Source organism: Leucoraja erinacea, chromosome 20 (genome assembly GCF_028641065.1).
Source record: "Leucoraja erinacea ecotype New England chromosome 20, Leri_hhj_1, whole genome shotgun sequence".
NCBI lineage: Eukaryota > Metazoa > Chordata > Chondrichthyes > Rajiformes > Rajidae > Leucoraja > Leucoraja erinaceus.
This window is the reverse complement of record NC_073396.1, coordinates 1,595,488-1,607,276: the sequence shown is the minus strand read 5'-3', so window position 1 is coordinate 1,607,276 and position 11,789 is coordinate 1,595,488.

The window sequence follows — 11,789 nt, the reverse complement described above, 5'->3', positions numbered from 1 at the left end:
CAGAGACGTGTTATTACCTGACATTTTATTTTACATTTTTCATCAGTTTTACTGTGCTGGAGTAATAGGTTCTCGTGTGTTTCGTGTCCAGTTGCATCTATTCTGCTCGAGGAAGCTGGGCTTAATGTATTCAGCTTTTTAAAGCATTTATTTACTTGGAAGTAATTTGTGAATCATAGATCCTTGACTTTTGTAACTGCACAACCAAGAGTTTAAAAAAAACCGCCACGTTCATTCAGCACGCAGGAACTTTGTAAATGGAACGTGATGTGATGTGATGTTTTAACTATTAAACCCATTATCTCAATATTTTCCACTCGGATGAGAAACAAACCTGATCGCATTTCTTAATTTAAATCATCTCATCTCTACCACAGATCCTTGGCATAGTTGTTTCATAGTGAGCTGGGCATAATGGATGATATTCTTTATTGGAAAGATTTTCTGAGAATTGATTTCTAGTGTATTTAAATTAGCACTGATGGGTTTTGCTTTGAAGGAACGAATTGGTAAATGGAACCATTTTATTTCTGTCAAGAGATTCCAGTTAATAAGCTGTATTGATATTAATTTACTTGTACTTAATTCACCTCTTATTCACAATCCTTAAATGCTTTATCCTTTCTTTAAAAGCACTGCTCAAGTACTCTTTCAGGCACAATTGATGCTTTCACCATTTCTCAAAGCTGAGTTCCAGCTCCTTGCTTGAGCTTTCATTACCGAATGGCTGACGTTCCAGAACAAGGGGTCACAGTTTAAGGATAAGGGGGAAATCTTTTAGGACCGAGATGAGAAGAACTTTTTTCACACAGAGAGTGGTGAATCTCTGGAATTCTCTGCCACAGAAGGTAGTTGAGGCCACAGTTCATTGGCTATATTTAAGAGGGAGTTAGATGTGGCCCTTGTGGCTAAAGGGATCAGGGGGTATGGAGATAAGGCAGGTATGGGATACTGAGTTGGATGATCAACCATGATCATATTGAATGGCAGTGCAGGCTCGAAGGGCCGAATGGCCTCTACTCCTGCACCTATTTTTCTATGTTTCTATGTTCTCCCTGCTCTGCCTCGGAGGGCGGTGGAGGCCGTTTCTCCAGATACTTTCAAGAGAGAGCTAGATAGGGCTCTTAAAGATAGCTGAGTCAGGGGATATGGGGAGAAGGCAGGAACGGGGTACTGATTGGGGATGATCAGCCATGATCGCATTGAATAGTGCTGCTGGTTCGAAGGGCCGAATGGCCTACTCCTGCACCTATTGTCTATTGTCTATTTCTCCCCAGTGTGGGTGTTCCAGGCAGGATTTAATCACTGTGCTGGATTCCAGTTGAATGTCCAATACGATGTTTAGCTTGTAACGAGTATCTGTTTAATTTATGAACCAACCCTTTACAAGGTGTACAGAGTTGTACATTTTACCAGCTGGTCATAGTTCAATGTGACTTGCCTTTTGTCATGCCTCTACTGTGTGATGCTACGAAGTAGCTATTCATGTACACACAGTTTAAGAATAAGGGGTCGGACATTTAGGACTGAGATGCGGAAAAAACATTTTCACCCAGAGAGTTGTGAATCTGTGGAATTCTCAGCCTCCGAAGGCAGTGGAGGCCAATTCACTGGATGTTTTCTAGAGAGACTTAAGGCCCTGTCCCACTTGCGTGTCCTAGGCAAGCATACGCGACCCCATGGTCACGTTGAGGTGTACGGCCATCGTGTAGCCGGGCGGGGCTGGCCCCATTTGGGGGTTTGTAGTTGGGAGGAACATCGCGTGGGGCTCTGAAATGTTTTTATAGTGAACGACATCTTCGCGCGCCAACGGCCTGTCACGTAACTGACGGCCAAAGTGGGACAGGCCAAAGACCCTGGCACGGAGAAACGTCTCACCTCCAACAGCAGCAGAAGCAGGCAAACGATCGCCAAACTCGGCCTGGGGCTCACGGCCGTTGCGGTCCGGATCCGCCCCCACTTCTACTCCCAGAGCGGGGCCAAGAAAATTGAATATAGACACAAAATGCAGGAGTAACTCAGCGGGACCGGCAGCATCTCTGGGGAGAAGCCATGGGTGATGTTTCGGACTGAAGAAGGGTCTCGACACGAAACGTCACCCATTGCTTCTCCCCAGAGATGCTGCCGGTCCCGCTGAGTTACTCCAGCATTTTGTGTCTATCTTCAGTCCGTCCTGCACATTGTATAATGAGTCTGTTGAAGGGTCTCGACACATAATGTCACCTATTCCTTTTCTCCAGAGATGCTGGCTGATCTGCTGAGTTACTCCAGCTATCTGTGTGTCTCGGTGATCTAAGTCGTATGACTTGTGGTAAGCTGGTATTAATCAAATGATATTTAATGACATGGTATCATGTGTCATTATTCCGTAGTTTAACTTGGCGTTATGTCCAGCCTTGACATTGTGGGCTGAATGGCCTGTTCCCATCATTTACTGTTCTAGATTCCATGTAAATATTGTATCCTTTACTATTACTGACTGTTTTATTCTTGTCAAGCACTGAAATAAGTATTTTTCTTTCCGTTCTATAGCAAGGTAAATGACGTGATTTCTCAGGGAAAGAAACCAAATGATCGGAAGATTTATGGATCAGAAATCCTTATATAAAATCTACTTCTGCAATCTTTCTGCAGTATTGACTGGATGAGGAATTGCAGGCACACATCCATTTTCAACAAAATATCAATACATGTAACTTTTAATTAAAGTTATGTCAATTTTATGACTTAAAATAATGCACATGCAGTCATAAAAATAATGAGCAGATTCAAACCTGATTCGGATCACTGGTTTCCACAACCCGACACTGAACTCGGAGTTAAGAAATATGTCGTTCTTCGCTGCCGGAGGCACAACGAACAACTTAAGTTCAAACAAAACAACTTCAGACTGCCCGTCCATTCCACAACTTTGTCCATTCCCTCCGCAGATGCTGCCTGACCCGCTGAGTTCTTCCAGCACTTTCTGGTCTGCTGAAGACTACAGCATCTGCAACTTGCTTTGTCTCCCAACAACTACTCAGTCTGGACCCGAAATATCACCGTGGGTGGTGGAGGCCGGTTCTCTGGATGCTTTCAAGAGAGAGCTGGGTAGGGCTCTTAAAGATAGCGGAGGACACAGTATGGTATGGCAACTGCTCTGTCTCCGACCGGAAGGCATTGCAGAGGGTGGGGAAAATTGCCCAACGCATCACCGGTTCCTCGCTCCCCTCCATTGAGTCTGTCCAAAGCAAGCGTTGTCTGCGGAGGGCGCTCAGCATCGCCAAGGACTGCTCTCACCCCAACCATGGACTGTTTACCCTCCTACCATCCGGGAGTCGCTACAGGTCTCTCCGTTGCCGAACCAGCAGGTCGAGGAACAGCTTCTTTCCGGCGGCTGTCACTCTACTCAACAACGTACCTCGGTGACTGCCAATCACCACCCACCCCCCCCGGACACTTATTATTATTTATTCAAATCGTTTGCTATGTCGCTCTTCCAGGGAGATGCTAAATGCATTTCGTTGTCTCTGTACTGTACACTGACAATGACAATTAAAATTGAATCTGAATCTGAATCTTGAATCTGAGTCGGGGGCTATGGGGAGAAGGCAGGAACGGGGTACTGATTGGGGATGATCAGCCATGATCACATTGAATGGCGGTGCTGGCTTGAAGGGCCGAATGGCCTCTACTCCTGCACCCATTGTCTATTGTATCTATCTGGATGGTTAATTGCTATTTCTGAACATATAATTCATTTAGCAAACCGGTAAATGCTGGGGGGAAAAATAAATCCAATCTCATTTGCATCAATGTTCTGGGTGGATACAAAATGGTAAACTCTCTTCAAAAAGCAGCCAATTTAGCCAAGAATTCTGAAGATTTTCCTTGGAGTCCCTGTGAACATATTTCTTTGCCCCGTCTCCATGGGGCAAGATGTGAAGTTACTAACGAGTTCTCCGTAATTGCTATTGGCTTTCCTGCAACTATTTCTTGGATGCTAAACATTCCCCATCTGTCTGCTGCCTGAGACAATTAGCACCAGATGCATCATCCTGTGTGTGACTCTTTAGTGGGTAGGAAGCAAGAGAAAGATCAGTGAGAGATGAAAGAGGGAGCAGGGCGGAGTGTTTCTAACCTGTCCAGATCAACAACAACCTGGGAAACGGTGACGAATATTTCCTCGTTCAACTAATTGAAAAATCAAAAAGCTATGGATGGTGCATCGGTAGAATTGGGTTCGATCCTGACTACGGGTGCTGTCTGTGTGGAGTTTGCACGTTCTCCCCGTGATCTGCGTGGGTTTTCACCAGGTGCTCTGGTTTCCTCCCACACTCCAAAGACGTACAGGTTTGTAAGTTGACACAAAATGCTGGAATAACTTCGGGACAGGTAGCATCTCTGGAGAGAAGAAATGGGTGACGTTTCGGGTCGAGACCTTTCTTGTATCTTCGTTTAAACCAGCATCTGCAGTTCCTTCCTGCACATTAGGTTAGTAGGAAATTGTCCCTAGTGTGTAGTGTGTGTTTGTATAAGGGAGATCGCTGGTCGGCGCTTGTATACTCTGGAGTTTAGAAGGATGAGAGGAGATCTCCTGAAACATATAAGGTTGTTAAGGGCTTAGACACGCTAGAGGCAGGAAACGTGTTCCCGATGTTGGGGGAGTCCAGAACCAGGGGCCACACAGTTTAAGAATAAGGGGTAAGCCATTTAAAACGGAGACAAGGAAACACTTTTTCTCACAGAGAGTTGTGAGTCTGTGGAATTTTCTGCCTCAGAGGGCGGTGGAGGCCGGTTCTCTGGATACTTTCAAGAGAGAGCTAGATAGGGCTCTTAAAGATAGTGGAGTCAGGGGATATGGGGAGAAGGCAGGAACGGGGTACTGATTGGGGATGATCAGCCATGATCGCATTGAATGGCGGTGCTGGCTCGAAGGGCCAAATGGCCTCTACTCCTGCACCTATTGTCTATTGATATAAACTCCCTACAACGTGGCATTCAGCTGGTGATTGACTACAAAGGAGCTTAATAGTTAAAGTGAGCTTTTAAGCAATTGAAGCATGAGATGGTTTCATTAACCCAGGTCCAGGACAGAAGCACTTTGTGAGTCATAAACAGATTACGACCTGGAATGTTTGTGTGCGTCCCTTTATTGTAAGTCAGGCCGTGAGCCAAGAGCAGGTTGTGAAAGTTGAGCCATGCTACCGGGAGATTGATATATTACTATTTGTGGAGGGAGATTAACATGATGGATCGAGCCCTGGTCACCCAGAACGTCCCTCCGCATGCTGGATTCTTCATCCCTGATCATAAGACACCGCGCCGTGAATCCCCAGCATTGTGTTGTGTCCTTTATCATCCATCTGAAGTTTTATGTATCAGCTTTAAATGGATCATCATTGCAATTTAAGTTCAGGGTTTTATAACCATATAACCATATAACAATTACAGCACGGAAACAGGCCATCTCGGCCCTACAAGTCCGTGCCGAACAACTTTTTTCCCTTAGTCCCACCTGCCTGCACTCATACCATAACCCTCCATTCCCTTCTCATCCATATGCCTATCCAATATATTTTTAAATGATACATAGAAACATAGAAATTAGGTGCAGGAGTAGGCCATTCGGCCCTTCGAGCCTGCACCGCCATTCAATATGATCATGGCTGATCATCCAACTCAGTATCCCGTACCTACCTTCTCTCCATACCCCCTGATCCCCTTAGCCACAAGGGCCACATCTAACTCCCTCTTAAATATAGCCAATGAACTGGCCTCAACTACCCTCTGCGGTAGAGAGTTCCAGAGATTCACCACTCTCTGTGTGAAAAAAGTTCTTCTCATCTCGGTTTTAAAGGATTTCCCCCTTATCCTTAAGCTGTGACCCCTTGTCCTGGACTTCCCCAACATCGGGAACAATCTTCCTGCAGAACCTGGTGGAGGCAGGTACCAACGAACCTGCCTCCACCACTTCCACTGGAAGCTCATTCCACACCGCTACCACTCTCTGAGTAAAGAAGTTCCCCCTCATGTTACCCCTAAACTTCTGTCCCTTAATTCTCAATTATATGTAAGAAGGAACTGCAGATGCTGGTTTCAACCAAAGATAGACACAGAGTGCTGGAGTAACTCAGCGGGACAGACAGGAGCAGCTCTGGAGAGAAGGAGTGGGTGACGTTTTGGGTCAAGACACTTCTTCAGAACCTTTAGATGGATTCTTGATTAGTGCGGGTGTCAGGGGTTAGGGGGAGAAGGCAGGAGAATAGGGTTCGGAGGGAGAGATAGATATAACCATATAACAATTACAGCACGGAAACAGGCCACTCGGCCCTTCTAGTCCATGCCGAACACATATTCTCCCCAAGTCCCATATACCTGCACTCAGACCCAAACCCCCCATTCCTTTCCCGTCCCTATCCAATTTATTTTTAAATGATAAAAACGAACCTGCCTCCACCACTTCCACTGGAAGCTCATTCCACACAGCCACCACTCTCTGAGTAAAGAAGTTCCCCCTCATGTTACCCCTAAACTTCTGTCCCTTAATTCTCAAGCCAAGTCCTCTTGTTTGAAGGTACACAAAAAAGCTGGAGAAACTCAGCGGGTGCAGCAGCATCTATGGAGCGAAGGAAATAGGCAAGGTTTCGGGCCAAAACCCTTCTTCAGACCCTCTTGTTTGAATCTTCCCTACTCTCAATGGGAAAAGCTTATCCACGTCAACCAACCATTAGCCATGTTTGGATGGCGGAGTAGACTCGATGGGCCGAATGGCCTAATTCTGCTCCTGATGAATAGTCCTGAGATTGATAATGATCATGGGATCACAGTGCAGCAGCAGGCCCTTCAGCCCACCTCGGCCATGCCAATCAAGCAGCAATATTGACCTAGCCCCATTTGGCCACCTCCCTCCAGATTATTCCTGTCCAAACATCTGGCAGCTCATTCCAAATACGGACTCTCCCCTGAGTGATAATGTGGTCCTTGATAATGTAAGTCTCCGTTCAGTTCGGCCGGTTTTAGTTTATTGTCACGTGTACCGAGGTACAGTGAAAAGCTTTCTGTTACGTGCTAACCAGTCAGCGGAAAGACAACACAAGATTACAATCGCCGCCTGGTTTGGGACTCATCTTGGAAGCGAATCTCTCCGCTTCTTGCCTTAAACCTCTGCCCTTTAATGTTAGAATCCTCTACCTTGGGATACACAGTGTTCATGATATGTCAATGCAGATATCAGTGTGTATCTGTACAATTTTGGTCGCCTAATTATAGGAAGGATGTCAACAAAATAGAGAGAGTACAGAGGAGATTTACTAGAATGTTGCCTGGGTTTCAGCAACTAAGTTACAGAGAAAGGTTGAACAAGTTAGGGCTTTATTCTTTGGAGCGCAGAAGGTTAAGGGAGGACTTGATAGAGGTCTTTAAAATGATGAGGATGAGAGGGATAGACGGAGTTGACGTGGATAAGCTTTTCCCACTGAGAGTAGGGAAGATTCAAACAAGGGGACATGACGAGAATTAAGGGACAGAAGTTTAGGGTAACATGAGGGGGAACTTCTTTACTCAGAGAGTGGTGGCTGTGTGGAATGAAGGTGGTGGAGGCAGGTTCGTTTTTATCATTTAAAAATAAATTGGATAGTTATATGGATGGGAAAGGTATGGAGGGTTATGGTCTGAATGCAGGTATATGGGACTAGGGGAGAATACGTGTTCGGCACGGACTAGAAGGGTCGAGATGGCCTGTTTCCGTGCTGTAATTGTTATATGGTTATGTTCGTACGTTAGGATTATGTGTATCGATGATCTAGATGAATATGCTGTCCCTTTAGAAAGGGATCAGCCACTCTAATAATCGCTGGACTGCCCCATGATCCAGGAGGTTAGATTGTGTATGCCTTGTAACCCTGGAGTATTGTGCACAGTTTTGGTCTCCTATTTTGAGGAAGGACATTACTGCTATTGAGGGAGTGCAGCGTAGGTTCACCAGGTTAATCCCCGGGATGGCGGGACTGATGTATGATGAAAGGATGGGTTGGCTGGACTTGTATTCGCTGGAATTTAGAAGGAAGAGGGGGGGATCTTATAGAAACATATACAATTCTTAGGGGATTGGACAGGATAGATGCAGGAAAAATGTTCCCCATGTTGAATGAGTCCAGAACCAGGGGTCACACAGTTTAAGAATAAGGGGTCGGCCATTTAGGACTGAGATGAGGGAAAACTTTTTCACCCAGAGAGTTGTGAATCTGCGGAATTCTCTGCCACAAGGCAGCGGAGAGCACTTTACTGGATGTTTTCAAGAGAGAGTTAGATTTAGCTCTCAAGGCTAATGGAATCAAGGGATATGGGGAGAAGGCAGGAACGGGGTACTGTTTTTGGATGATCAGCCATGATCATATTGAATGGCGGTGCTGACTCGAAGGGCCGAATGGCCTACTGCTGCACCTATTTTCTATTTAGCCTCGGAATACTGTGAAGATGGGGACTGGAGATATTTGATTGAACAGCTAATCAAAAGATCGCCAAAATAATTCCTCCTGTTTAAAACTCCAGTTTGCGGCCTAACCCTAAGTCACTGATTTGCATTCTCCAACGTACTAATTTGTTGTAATTCGCTGCATATCTCGGGAGTAACCAAAGTATTTGGTACTTATATTGTTAAATCCACTAATGATTTACTGCTGAGCAACTAATCAATTGCAATTTGACTCTGATTCCATTTACACACATCTATTGAGAGGTTGAAGTTGTGAGTTTCGATCAATAGATGATATTTGGACATGACTTGTGGTGTGAGGTGACTTTTAATGATCTGACAGGAAAGGGTTAAATCTTCGGTTCAGTGGCTGGAGGAAAACCTAATCGAGTGTTAGTAAATGAAATTCATTTTGACTTGACCTGGTTATTGTAAGATTCGCTCTGCAAGATGTGTCGGGTGTGGCCCCGCCTGGTGGTCAGGCCACTTGTTGTCGAACCCTCGTCAGTGGTTACGAGGGCTGTCGTGTGACATCATGGGTCAAGGGGAGCGTCCTGCTACAGCAAGTCAAGTTTACCAGATGTGCAGTGAAATGAAAAGTGGCAATGCTCGCGGACTGTGCGAAAAACACAAACAAACTACAAATAGAATGGAACAGAATCACATATTCACATAGAAACATAGACAATAGGTGCAGAAGTAGAGGCCATTCGGCCCTTCGAGCCTGCACCGCCATACAATATGATCATGGCTGATCATCCAACTCAGTATCCCATCCCTGCCTTCTCTCCATACCCCCTGATCCCCTTAGCCACAAGGGCCACATCTAACTCCCTCTTAAATATAGCCAATGAACTGTGGCCTCAACTACCCTCTGTGGCAGAGAGTTCCAGAGATTCACCCCTCTCTGTGTGAAAAAAGTTCTTCTCATCTCGGTTTTAAAGGATTTCCCCCTTATCCTTAAGCTGTGACACCTTGTCCTGGACTTCCCCAACATCGGGAGCAATCTTCCTGCATCTAGCCTGTCCAACCCCTTAAGAATTTTGTAAGTTTCTATAAGATCCCCTCTCAGTCTCCTAAATTCTAGAGAGTATAAACCAAGTCTGTCCAGTCTTTCTTCATAAGACAGTCCTGACATCCCAGGAATCAGTCTGGTGAACCTTCTCTGCACTCCCTCTATGGCAATAATGTCCTTCCTCAGATTTGGAGACCAAAACTGTACGCAATACTCCAGGTGTGGTCTCACCAAGACCCTGTACAACTGCAGTAGAACCCCCCTGCTCCTATACTCAAATCCTTTTGCTATGAAAGCCAACATACCATTCGCTTTCTTCACATATTACAGATTTGTGGGTGGGAAGAAAAGAAAAAAAACAGCAATTTTAAAAAGACACCACACAACAGTAAAATGGAACAGTAAAGTTAGTCCCTGGAGAGAATGGCGTTTACAGTCCTAATGGCCTCTGGGAAGAATCTCCTTCTCATCCTCTCCGTTTTCCCAGCATGGCAACGGAGGCGTTTGCCTGACCGTAGCAGCTGGAACAGTCCTTTGCTGGGGTGGAAGGGGTCCCCCATGACCTTGTTGGCTCTGGAGTTGCACCTTCTGATGTATAGTTCCTGCAGGGGGGCAAGGGTAGTTCCCATAGTGTGTCCATCAGCAGATCTTACCTTGAGATCACCAGTCAACAAGTAGCTGAGCTTGAGTCGGCACCCTCGCTCAGCGGCAGTAGAAATGACTCCATATCAAACAAGGGGACATGACATGAGAATTAAGGGACTGAAGTTTAGAGGTAACATGAGGGGGAACTTCTTTACTCAGAGAGTGGTAGCGGTGTGGAATGAGCTTCCAGTGGAAGTGGTGGAGGCAGGTTCATTGGTATCATTTAAAAATAAATTGGATAGGCATATGGATGAGAAGGGAATGGAGGGTTATGGTATGAGTGCAGGCAGGTGGGACTAAGGGAAAAAAAAAGTTGTTCGGCACGGACTTGTAGGGCCGAGATGGTCTGTTTCCGTGCTGTAATTGTTATATGGTTATATGTTAAAGAGTCCCAAACGCACATGTACGTCAAACTTATCTCATCGAATAAAGGCGTTCAAGTTCAGGTTCACATTTATTGCCACATGCACCAGTTAAGGGACAGTGGGACCATGCAGCCACAAAAACAAAATGAGCACAATACACAATAGAATATAACATGAACATCCACCACAATGGACTCAACATTCTTCACTGTGGTGAAGGCGATAACTTTCAGCCAGCTTTGTTTACCGGTGGTCGGGGCCATGAATCCTCCGCAGTCACCGCTACAGACGGCCCGATGTGCCGGCCCTCTAATTGGGATGCTCGCAACTCCGATGTCTGGACGGACGGACGGACACTTGGAGGTCCCAAATCAGCCGCTTCCTACCAGAGACCGCAGCTTCACGATGTTATAGGCCACAAGCCGGTGGTCAGAGCTCTTCTCCGGCGATCCCCGGCAAGGGATCCCAGACTCCATGATGGAAAACCCGCGCTGCGCCCGCTGCTGAAGCTCTGGGCCAGACGTGAAGAAAAGTTGCGTTCCGTCGAGGCAAGTGACCGAAAATCAGTTCCCCCCCAATTAGGCCATTCGGCCCATCAAGTCTACTCCGCCATTCAATCATGGCCAATCTATCTCCCCCCCTCAACCCCATTCTCCTGCCTTCTCCCCAAAACCCTTGCATCATATGCAGGGAATGAGGCCCTTCGGCCCAAATTCCCCATGCCAACCAAGATGCCCCATCTGAGCTAGTGCCACCTTCCTGCATTTGACCCTCTAAACCTTTCCTATCAATCCACCTGTCTAAGAAGGAACTGCAGATGCTGGAAAAATCGAAGGTAGATAAGAATGCTGGAGAAACTCAGCAGGTGAGGCAGCATCTATGGAGCGAAGGCATAGGTGACGTTTCGTGTCGAGACCCTTCTGGAAACTCGGCAGGTGAGGCAGCATCTATGGAGCGAAGGAATAGGTGACGTTTCGGGTCGAGACCCGGAAGGGTCTCGACCCAAAACGTCACCTATTCCTTCTCTCCATAGATGCTGCTTCACCCGCTGAGTTTCTCCAGCATTTTTAATCTACCTGTCTAAATGCCTTTTAAATGTCATTACTGTACCCATATTGGGAACTATATTCTGCACTCTGCACCTTCCCTTTTGTTCTACCTATCGAGTTTGGCTTGATTGTATTTAAGTGTAGTACTATCTGATCTAGAGAGACACAGAATGCTGGAGTAACTCAGCGTGACAGGCAGAATCTCTAGAGAAATGGAATGGGTGGCGTTTCGGGTCGAGTCTGAAGGAACATCACCTGCT